The sequence below is a fragment of the Callorhinus ursinus genome, unplaced genomic scaffold (assembly GCF_003265705.2).
Source record: "Callorhinus ursinus isolate GAN/ISIS: 27379988/994484 unplaced genomic scaffold, GSC_fseal_2.0 scaffold5, whole genome shotgun sequence".
In the NCBI taxonomy this organism is placed as follows: Eukaryota; Metazoa; Chordata; class Mammalia; order Carnivora; family Otariidae; genus Callorhinus; species Callorhinus ursinus.
Window position 1 is genome coordinate 76,375,470 of NW_027397067.1, and position 10,129 is coordinate 76,385,598.

The window sequence follows — 10,129 nt, forward strand, 5'->3', positions numbered from 1 at the left end:
TTTATTTATTTATTTATTTATTTATTTATTTATTTATTTATTTATTTTGCTTCCTTAGCCCTGCACCATACTGGTTTGGCTCCTACGTCTCCTGCTGTATCCTCCCTAAGTCTTGCTGCTGCTGGCTGCCATCTCTCTTTTCAGCCCACGGCTTCCTTGTAACCGGGTCACTGCACCAGCCTGCATCCCCAGTGGTCCCCTTGACTCTCTTTGAGTGTTCTTATTTGCAACCTATTCTTCACACTGAAGGAAGAGTGATGGTTTAACAATGCTCAAGTCTGTTATTGTTGACTTACTAATATAGTCTTCAATGGCTCTTTGTTAATTTATTAATTCAACAACTAGTTATTGGATGCTTGCTATGTGCCTGGTACTGTTGTATGTGCTGAGGATACAGTAATGACCACAGTAAAGTCTAGCCTGGTTAGTTGTCATCTACTAGACAGAAAGAGATAATAAATGAATGCATCACAGCAGGGCAAGGACATAGAGGGAGACACGAGAGAACGTGAATGCTGGGGAGGGATGGAGAAGAAGAGGTTCAACCGTGTAGCCTTGCTGGCCATGGGAGGGATTTGGGTTTTATTCTGATTGAGTCAGATGTCAGGATTGCAGCAGAAGAGTGACGGCATCTGAGCTACATTAAAGGGACTCCTCTGGGTACTGAGCAGAGAAGAGCCTGTATGGGGCTAAGGTGGAGGGGAGTGTGGCTCAGCATGGGGCTATTGGGATCATCTACATTCAAGACAAGTGTGCTGGGGTCAGGTTGGATACCATCCAGGTGTCTTGGAGGCTTCTCTTCATACTGACCTTCTTTAAGCCGAGGTCCCAGGCAGCTAAGTCCTCCTGGGATCTCTTATGAAAGTACAACTGGTGCCTGGCGCAGAGCTGATCTCACTATTGGTGCTTGTTGGAGTGCTCTAAATGCTTGTTGGATTTATGAAGAGTAATTTTAAAAGAGCACTGTGAGAGGATGTGGCCTTTGATTAAGGAGGAGCCCCCTGCTTATATTCTTGTGGAATATAAGAGTCCATTGCAACACCCATCAAAAAAACCCCACTTCCTCCAAGAATACTTTGCTGCTTCCCTCCATCAGATGTGATTTTAAATAGTTAACTTTGATCAAATTAATACTTCTACCGAGGAGAGCTTAAAGTAACATCATTATACAAAGGTTATCACACAAAAACAGCAGTCTTCATGCCCCGCTTCTCTGAATCTACCCTCAACTCTTGCTTTCCAAGGGCAGCCATGTTGTACTCTTGGCTGTTTTTCCTGGTCTCACTTTCCTTATTTCTGAACAAAACACTTTAACTGCTATTTGTTGACATTTCAGTTTTAGATATTATTTGCTGACTTTATGACTATTGTAGGTGAAGTTAAGGCCTCTCTTACAATTTCTCCACTCATGTTCCCTTTTTCACCTTCCGAAGAGAGTTCAAGCACAATGTTAGTTAAATTATTCAGTGTGGATGACATCCTGACTATGGAAATTTTGCTCAAGAATTATTTATTCAGAAGGGTACAATTACTATATTCCCTCTCCAATTTTTAATGTTTTCTGGAGTTAATAAATGCCCTGTGTGTTTGCTTGTTTCATTTTTTTTAAAAGACTATTTATTTTAGAGGGGGTGGGAGAGAGAGAGAATCTCAAACAGACTTCCCGCTGGGTTCAGAGCTTGACATGAGGCTTGATCTCACGACCCTGGGACCATGACCTGAGCCGGAAGACTGAGCCACCCAGGCACCCTCGCTTGTTTAGTTTTTTTTATGTAACTACCACAGAGTCTTACCTAAAGCCTTTCAGAAAATTCTAAACCACCTCTGCCTCTGGCCAAGTGCTTTGGGTAATACATTGTTTCCCTTTTCCCCTTGCACATGCTGCTCAGAGCCCTCCAGTTCTAGATTCCTGCCCCACTGCTCTGATGGGCTCTGGGTCTGCTCCACAGTCATTCAGGGACTTACCCACTACCACAGCATTCCCTTGGCTTCTCTCTAGTACTGGAGGCCTGGCTTCCTCATCTTTTGAGTCTGCTAGAACTTCATTCTATTTTAAGTAACAAAAACTTAAGGAGTTGATGGAAATAAACATTTTATCCCTCACATTCCAAGAGGTCTCAAGTCAGTAGCTGCTTCTTTGGTTTAGTGACACAGTATCTCTACAAAGCCTTTCACTCTTTCCCAGGGTTGCAAAATGGCTGTTGCAACTCCAGTAGTCATCACAGCTACATTCCAGGCAGAAAGAAGGGGAGAGATGGTGTAGCTAAGTGTATCTCCCTTTATAAGATTTACTTATTTATTTTTAGAGAGAGAGAGAGAGACAGCGTGAGCAGGGAGAGGGGCAGAGGGAAAAGGAGAGAGAGTCTCAAGCCGACTCTCTGCTGAGTGTGGAGCCCGACATGGGGGCTCAATCTCAGGACCCTGAGATCATGACCTGAGCTGAAACAGAGTCCATCCAGGTGCCTTTATCCCCCTTTTGAAAGAAAGCAAAGTGATTGCCAGCACCAGCCCCAGAAGGCTTCTGCTTCGGCCTCAGAGGCCAGAACTGCTTACTCGGCCACACGGCTAGAACAGAATCCCAGAAATATCTTGGAGCTTCTCAAAGTGCCCGATGAAAATCTCACTCCCTGGATCTTTCAGTGTTTGTGGCTAGCCCCTTTTCCTGCCTCCAATACTCTCATCACCTCAGGCTGCTGCATTACAATATTAAACAACGGCCACTCGCTTTTTAATAGATTTAATTTTTTAGACCAGTGTTAGGTTCACGGTAAAACTGAGCAAAAGATACACACAGCTCCCATCTATCCCGGGCCCTTACAAACACAACCTCCCTTGTTATCAACATCCCTGCACAGACTAGTACATTTGTTACAATCTACACATCTACGTGGATACATCACCATTACCCAAAGTGCCTGGCTCACTCATGGTGCTGTGCATTCTACGGGGTTTGATAAATATGTAATTTATCCACCATTATAGTATCATACAGAATAGCTTCACTGCCCTAAAAATCCTGACTGCTCTGCCTATTCATCCCTTCTTCTCCCTTTCTCCCCGGCAAACACTAATCCTTTTACTGTCTCCATAGTTTTGCCTTTTTCAAAATGTCACGTAGTTGTAACCATACCACGTGTAGCCTTTCCAAATAGGCTTCTTTCACTTAGTGATATGCATTTTGGATTCCTCTATGTCTTTTCATGGCTTGATAGCTCATTTCTTTTCAATGCTGAATAATATTCCATTGTCTGGATGGACCACAGTTTCTTGATCCGTTCACCTGCTGAAGGACATTTTGATCACTTCAGAGTTTTATTTATTTATTTATTTACATTTGATATAATTTTTTATCATTTTATTTTAATTTTTTTATCATGATAAGTGCATTCCTTAATCTCCATCATCTTTTCCCCACATCCCCCACCCACCGCCCCTCTGGTAACCATCAGTTTGTTCTTTATAGTTAAGAGTCTGGTTTTTTTTTTTTTTTTTGTCTCTTTCTCTCTCTTTCGTTTTCTTTCTTAAATTCCACGTATGAGTGAGATCATGTGGTATTTGTCTTTCTCTGACTGACTTACCTCACTTAGCATAATACTACCCAGCTCCATTCATGTTGTTGCAAATGGCAAGATTCCATTTCTATTTATGGCTGAGTAATATTGCAGTTATTGCAGTGTGTGTGTGTGTGTGTGTGTGTGTGTGTGTGTGTGTTTCTCACCTCTTTGTCGTCCTTTCCTCTGTCGATGGACACTTGGGCTGCTTCCACAGTTTGGCTATTGTGAATAATGCTGCTATAAACAGAGTGTGTCCCTTTGAATTAGCATTTCTGTATTTTGGGGGTAAATACCCAGATCACTTCCAAGTTTTGTCAATTATGAATACAGCTGCTATAAACACGTGTGCAGGTGTTTCTGTGGGTGTAAGTGTACAACTCCTTTGGGTGAATACCAAAGAGCATGGTTGCCAAATCAAATGGTAATAGTGTGTTTAGTTTTATAAGAAACTACCAAATTGTCCTCCAAAGCATCTGTATCATTTTGCATTCCCATCAGCAATGAGTGAGAGTTCCTCTTGCTCCACATCCTCTCCAGTAGTTGGTGTTTTGGATTTTGTTGGCATTTCAGTATTTCGGACTTTTGTCATTCTAATAACTGTGTAGTGTTATCTTGTTGTTTTAATTTGCAACTCCCTGATAATATATGATGTTGAGCATCTTTTCATTTGCTTATTTTCCATCTGTATATCCTCTTTGATGAGGTATCTGTTTATAGTTTTTCCCATGTTAAAATCAGATTATTCAGCTTTTATTGTTTTATTGTTGAGTTTTAAGAGTTCTGTGTATATTTTGGATAACAGTCTTTATCAGATGTGTCTTTGGCAAATATTTTCTCTCAGTCTGTGGCTTCTCTTCTCATTCTCTTGACCACCGATTGTTTTTGGCAAACACCCTGGGGATAGGACTTTTCTCACTGTGTTGGCTCTGAATCAGATCAAATAATGAACAGCCCTGTGAATAGGGCTTTTCAAGGAGTTGCCGGACAAGCGAAATAGTGCAAGGTGATGGGGATGGGCCTTTCTGAAGAGCTCCAAACCTGATCTGTCCCCTCCAGTGTCTGCTAAACTGCTTGCTTTCACAGTAATGGAGATTACAAGGCAGCAGTTTTGCAAGGTTCCTGTAGAGCTGGGGAGAAAAGGGATGAAAATAAAGCAAGTGAAAACATCACAAGGCTCCCTATTCTTACCAAGATTCAGCTAGTTCTCCTGGAATAACATCTCCTTGGATTATTGCAAGAAATTTGTTAATTTCCAGAGTTCTGAAAATTTAGATTTGACTTTTATTTTATTTATTTTTCTGCCAGTGTTCCTGTTGCCTTTATGGAGGTGTAAGGTTTTCAGGGGTCCTTTACCTGCCATTCTGGAAGTCTGTCTCTTATTGGCCCTTTCCTACAAACTGGTCTAACAGTGTTTTTCCAGTTGTGTGTGATGTTAAAAGCTGTTTCATACAACAAGGATTCTATGCTTGTGGAAAACAATACATAAGCAGATTTTTAAAATAAATCTCTGGTGTCACATTCACTTTCCCGCCTTTGATTTCAACACACCCTTGGTGAACGGCTCCTTACCTGCTGGAGGTCCTACATCCTGCCCCTGCAGCAGTATCTCATGCTGCTCCTCTGCTTTATCGTCTCATGGCTTCTCCCTAAACCCCACAAAGACCCTTGACCTGTGTGAAGGTGCCCAGGGGTGCGAAGGATTTAAAGCTTTTGGGATAAGCCTCAAACAATCCGGAGCAGAGGTGGTAGATCTGTGCTAACATCCTGTAGTCGAAGAGACAATCTGAGGGCCATTCCACACCATTCCTTCTAGGATCCCCTTGGAGCTCAATCTGCACGTGACTGTAGTGGAAAGTAGCTCAGTGATACATAATTTATTGATTTTTTTCTCCTTCCCTGTCTCACCATCCCTTCTTTCCCGCTTCCTGTGATCATCTTTCAAACTCTGTGCACATTAGGTCTCAGATTTTACCTGTAGGGAAATCCAAACAAAGACACCATGGTTTAAGGAAAAGCTAAACACTTCCTCTTTACTACAGTTCTTAGAGTTTTATCCACTGTTTCTCAGAGTATTATTACCTAAGGGAATATTATGGTATGCTTTCAGCCCTTGAACCTTTTTAAATTTGTCATCTTGAGAGCATGTGCCCCATGGAATAGAAACATGCTTTCAGAAGTGTTGGTTTATGTGGGACATGTGGGACATTCTTCCAGGAATCTCCCGACTATCTTAACGTTAATGCCTTGCTAGAGGGGAAAACAACCTTACCTTGACAGTGGCAAGGCCTCCAGTATCTTGTAGGTCCGCTTTAGCATAGGAACGTTCTTTTGAAACCTCCCTTTTTCCTTACCTCCCCCAACCCCATAGTATGTCATCAGCCACCCCTCACAGCCCTGGTGCCGCAGCTCTTTCTGCCCACGGGTCCTGTCCCCATGGTTTGATAAACCAACACTTTGCGCACACACACGCACACACACACACACCCACACACCAAGAAGTGTTGGTTCAGCATATACAGATATCTACTGGAGCTTAGGATATCCTTTTAGATGCTACTTAATGAGAGGAAGCATATTTAGCATTAAAGGCCTTAGTTTTCTGAGGACACAGTAGCAAAGAACTTTGGGGGTCGGAAAAGAATATCTTAACATCACGATCCCTCAATATGACACATACATTAGAGTATTCCAACTCACATGACAGGCCATGGTATCACGGCTGGCAAGGCTCAGTATGATACAGAGATGCTAGACTTGCCCATGAGACAGAGTTAACAGTTTATATTCTATTTGATTTATTTGATGAAAAATTTGTCATGTCTGTTCTACAGCAAAACAATACAATTGTGATTTAGCTGATTTTATGTATTAAAATGTCCCATGTTTTACCCCTTATAATATTCAATTTGGGGGCACCTGGGTGGCTCAGTCAGTTGAGTGGCCGACTCTTGATTTTGGCTCAGGTCATGATCTCGGGATCCTGGGATTGAACCCCCATCTGGCTCTGTGCTCAGCAGGGAGTCTGTTTGTCCCCACTTGTACTCTCTCTGTCTCTCAAATAAATAAGTAAAATCTTTAAAAAATATTCAGTTTGGAGGATGTTAGAATTTTATGCTAATGTTGGCTTGTATGCATGTGGGTATGAGGGATGTAATGACAACTTCTTGTCCACATATCATGGTTTGGGGTCCACCTTTCCCCTTCCATGTGCTTTGGTGATGCCTCACACTTCCAGGTGATTAGAAGAGGCCAGTGATTTTTCAGCCCTTTGGATACCATCTCTGAGCTTTTCCATATTGGCAATAGATAAGAAGCTGTCTTTTTCTTTTGAATCAAGGACTGGAGGCATGCAGATCTGGAGCTGGTGGTGGCTGTTTTGCCTGCCACGTGGAGAGAGCTGGACCACAGCAAGAAGATAAAGCCAGTTAACAAAGGGAACCAGAGATGAACATGAGTGGACAGAAAGATGGAGTACTACTGTCATTATTTGAGCCCTTATATATAGCCATGCCTGAAGGCAGCTTTGTTCCAGAACTTGCCAGTTGCACGAGTCAATAAATTCTCTTTATTGCAACTTGCTGAGCTAGTCGGTCTTGGAATTCTGTCACTTGTGACCAAAATTCTTGACTTAGAGTTGATTATAATCCAAGGTGCATGTTAAATATCGTGCTTGGTTCTGGCTCCATTCCCCACACCTCCCATCACCCTCCTCATAAAGGATAGGCTTTTGCTACGGAGTCAGGCAGACCTGGGTTTACAGGCTGGTTTTACTGAGTGTTGTTGTCACGGACAATCTGTGACAGAGGTATCACAGCATCTGTAGAAGAAGGTATGTTTTAAACCAATCAAATCTGGGGTGAAAATCCTGGATATGTCACTTTCTATCTTTGTGTTATTGAGCACATTTCATAATCTCTTTGAACTATATTTTCTCAGTGTACTGTGTGGAATTACAGCTCTTAAATTTCATAGTTATTTTGATGATCAGAAATGATTTGCTTTGCTAGCTTGATAAATAATTGTTATACGTTTTGAATACCTCATTAGTTTTTCTTATTCCATAAAAGCAGTCTTTTAATAAAAGCAGAGGAAGAAACAAACGGAACAAAAACAAAAAACATTCAACCTCAGACTGCTCCCTCTGATGATTGCAAGTCATGCAAACAAAGGTTACAGGACATCATGCCTTGGAGAAACATGATACTGTTTCCACTTTTGCTCTCTCAACAAAAGAACTAACTAGTGAATTTTTACATTCACTGACCTGTAAATTTGTGATCTTCACAAGTATAATTTCTCTCATTTGCAAGAGCTTGTGGGACGCTGTTCTTTTCCCTTCCCCAAAAAACAGAAGAGAAAACAATTTTCCTCTGCCTCTCACCCCCTCATTCTCCATAGTATTAACAGCAGATCTGATTACTCATTAAGAGAGGGATACGAGATTGTGCCCAGTATTTTATGTTCCTTTTCTCTTTTAAATCACCCCTGACGCCCCTGCGAGGTGCTAGAGACCCTACCTTGCTGCCGGCACCTGCTGAGGAGTCAGTTTCTCCTGCCACGTCTTTGCAGTGCCTTCTGTTGGCAAAGCTAACAATGGAAAAAATATTTAAAGGATCCAGCTTACTCTTTTTGCAGAGCTGGCGTTGAAGGATTAACTTTCGGCTGAGAGGCAATACATCGGTAATGGGTGCACTTACAAAACATCCCGGGAGGTGCTCAGGAAGAGAGAACACATGGTACCAAGAAGCAGACACTGGAAGGGAATTTACTTTTAAGAGAAGAAAATATCATATTAAGTGGTTTAGAAAAAGAGTTTGAATGAGATTTTAATTTAGAATCACAAAATTTGAAAATTTGAAAGTAAGGGCCTTTTCCTGGCAACGGAATCGTACTTAGGTCATAACTGGAATTTCCTGCACCTTAGTTACTTCATCTGAAAAAAAAAAAGATTTTAATAGTGGAACTTCCTTTTTAGGTTCTTGTGAGAAATTTAATGGCATTTACACGTAATGGATTTAAAACAGTAGAGGGTATATATTAAATGATCAATAAACATTAGCTACTGTTTTTAATCTTTAGAATGCACAGAGTGGTTGAGTATTTATTTATTTTGCTTTTCAAGGTCATATGATAACACATGCATCCAATAATTTCATTTACCATATATTTATGGATCATCTGCACACACTCCTCTGTATATCTAGAGTAGATCAGTGACAAAAAAAGGAAAAAATCCCCAGGGGGATCATATTCTAGCATGGACTGTACAAGCATTAATAACCCTATGAGGTCTGTTTGTCTTTCTTCTCTCTTCCCTCTTTACCTCCGATTAGAGAGAAGGACAAAGCTCCAGAATAGAAATCGGCAAACCACATCCAGTAGAGCATAACTGGCCCACTGCTTACTTTTGTGAATGTAGTTTTGTTGGAATTCAGCCATGCCCATTCATTTCTGTATCGTCTAAGGCGGCTTTCATGCTACAGTGGCCGAGTTAAGTAGTTGTGACAGGGACCAGGTGACCTGCAGGTTGAAAATACTTACTCTCTGGTGCTTTACAGGAAAAGATTGCCAACCCCTGGTATAGAAGAAAGCAGAGCTACATGGATGGAAAGAGCCTAAGAGGAGGAGAACCTCCCTTCCACCCCATCCCACCCCATGCCATCCGGATCCACCCACATTAGACCACATCTTGAGTGAGAAACAAGTTCGTATTTGTGTGAAGCCTCTGAGATTTGGGGGACATGTGTTACAATAGTTAGCTGACCCTTACTGATTTAAATTGTCACATTTTCTAAAGGATCTATCAATTTTACCAATGGTGATTCTTAATCTTTAATATTCGTATAATTCTCTTTTGAGGTGCCTGCCTCTTCAGTTTGCTGATTTTTTCTTCCTCACCTGATAACTGTCTACCTCACTGAAATTCTAATTTTGTCAATGGACAGCCCAGGCTTTGAGAACTTCTCCAGCATCATTTTCACTGAGTCCACAGAAGTCTACATCTTTGCAAGAGTTCCAATTTCATTCTACAAACAGTTTCCATAGCATTTGTATAACGTTTGAACTATTTGGGGTGCACAGAATAATCAACAAGAACACAGAGGTGATGATAGGACTAGAGTCTGTGTTACAGCAAAAACTGTTTTTCTTTTTTAAACAGTCGGTTTATTCATGATTATTTTTGCATTAAGATCATTTTGTTTCCCTGTTCAACTTTGTAACTGGGGAATAGATATCAAGTACTCAGACGAGGCTCCTTCTGGTATGTGTAAGAAAGCCAAGGGAGGGGGAGGGGCATCTAACCTCTGCTGGGAGAGTAGAGAGATGATTAACAGAGGACAAGACATTTGAGCTGGGTGTTAAGGGGGTGAATATGAGTTTTCTGGGAGAGAATGAGGTTAGACATTGTAGGGTGGGTGTATGTAAGCAGATGTTAATGACACACATCTGGGCACAAACTTTTAACAGAGTTGTCTGTGGAAGCACGGAGTGTCCACATAAAGCATGGCCACAGGTTGAGAAGGTGAAAAAAATCACAGCAAGATCATTAAGGCCTTGAGTATTCTTCAATGAGC

The 10,129-nt window shown here is 41.5% G+C and overlaps 1 long non-coding RNA gene across 1 annotated transcript in view; it reads left to right on the top strand.

Moving 5' to 3' along the window:
• Nucleotides 1–9,341, top strand: part of LOC141372858 (uncharacterized) — a 68,428-nt gene extending 59,087 nt beyond the window's left edge. Inside the window, exon 3 of the long non-coding RNA XR_012378372.1 lies at nucleotides 9,113–9,341. This is a non-coding gene — a long non-coding RNA (uncharacterized lncRNA). The remainder of the gene's footprint in view (nucleotides 1–9,112) is intronic.
• Nucleotides 9,342–10,129: the final 788 nt, after the last annotated feature.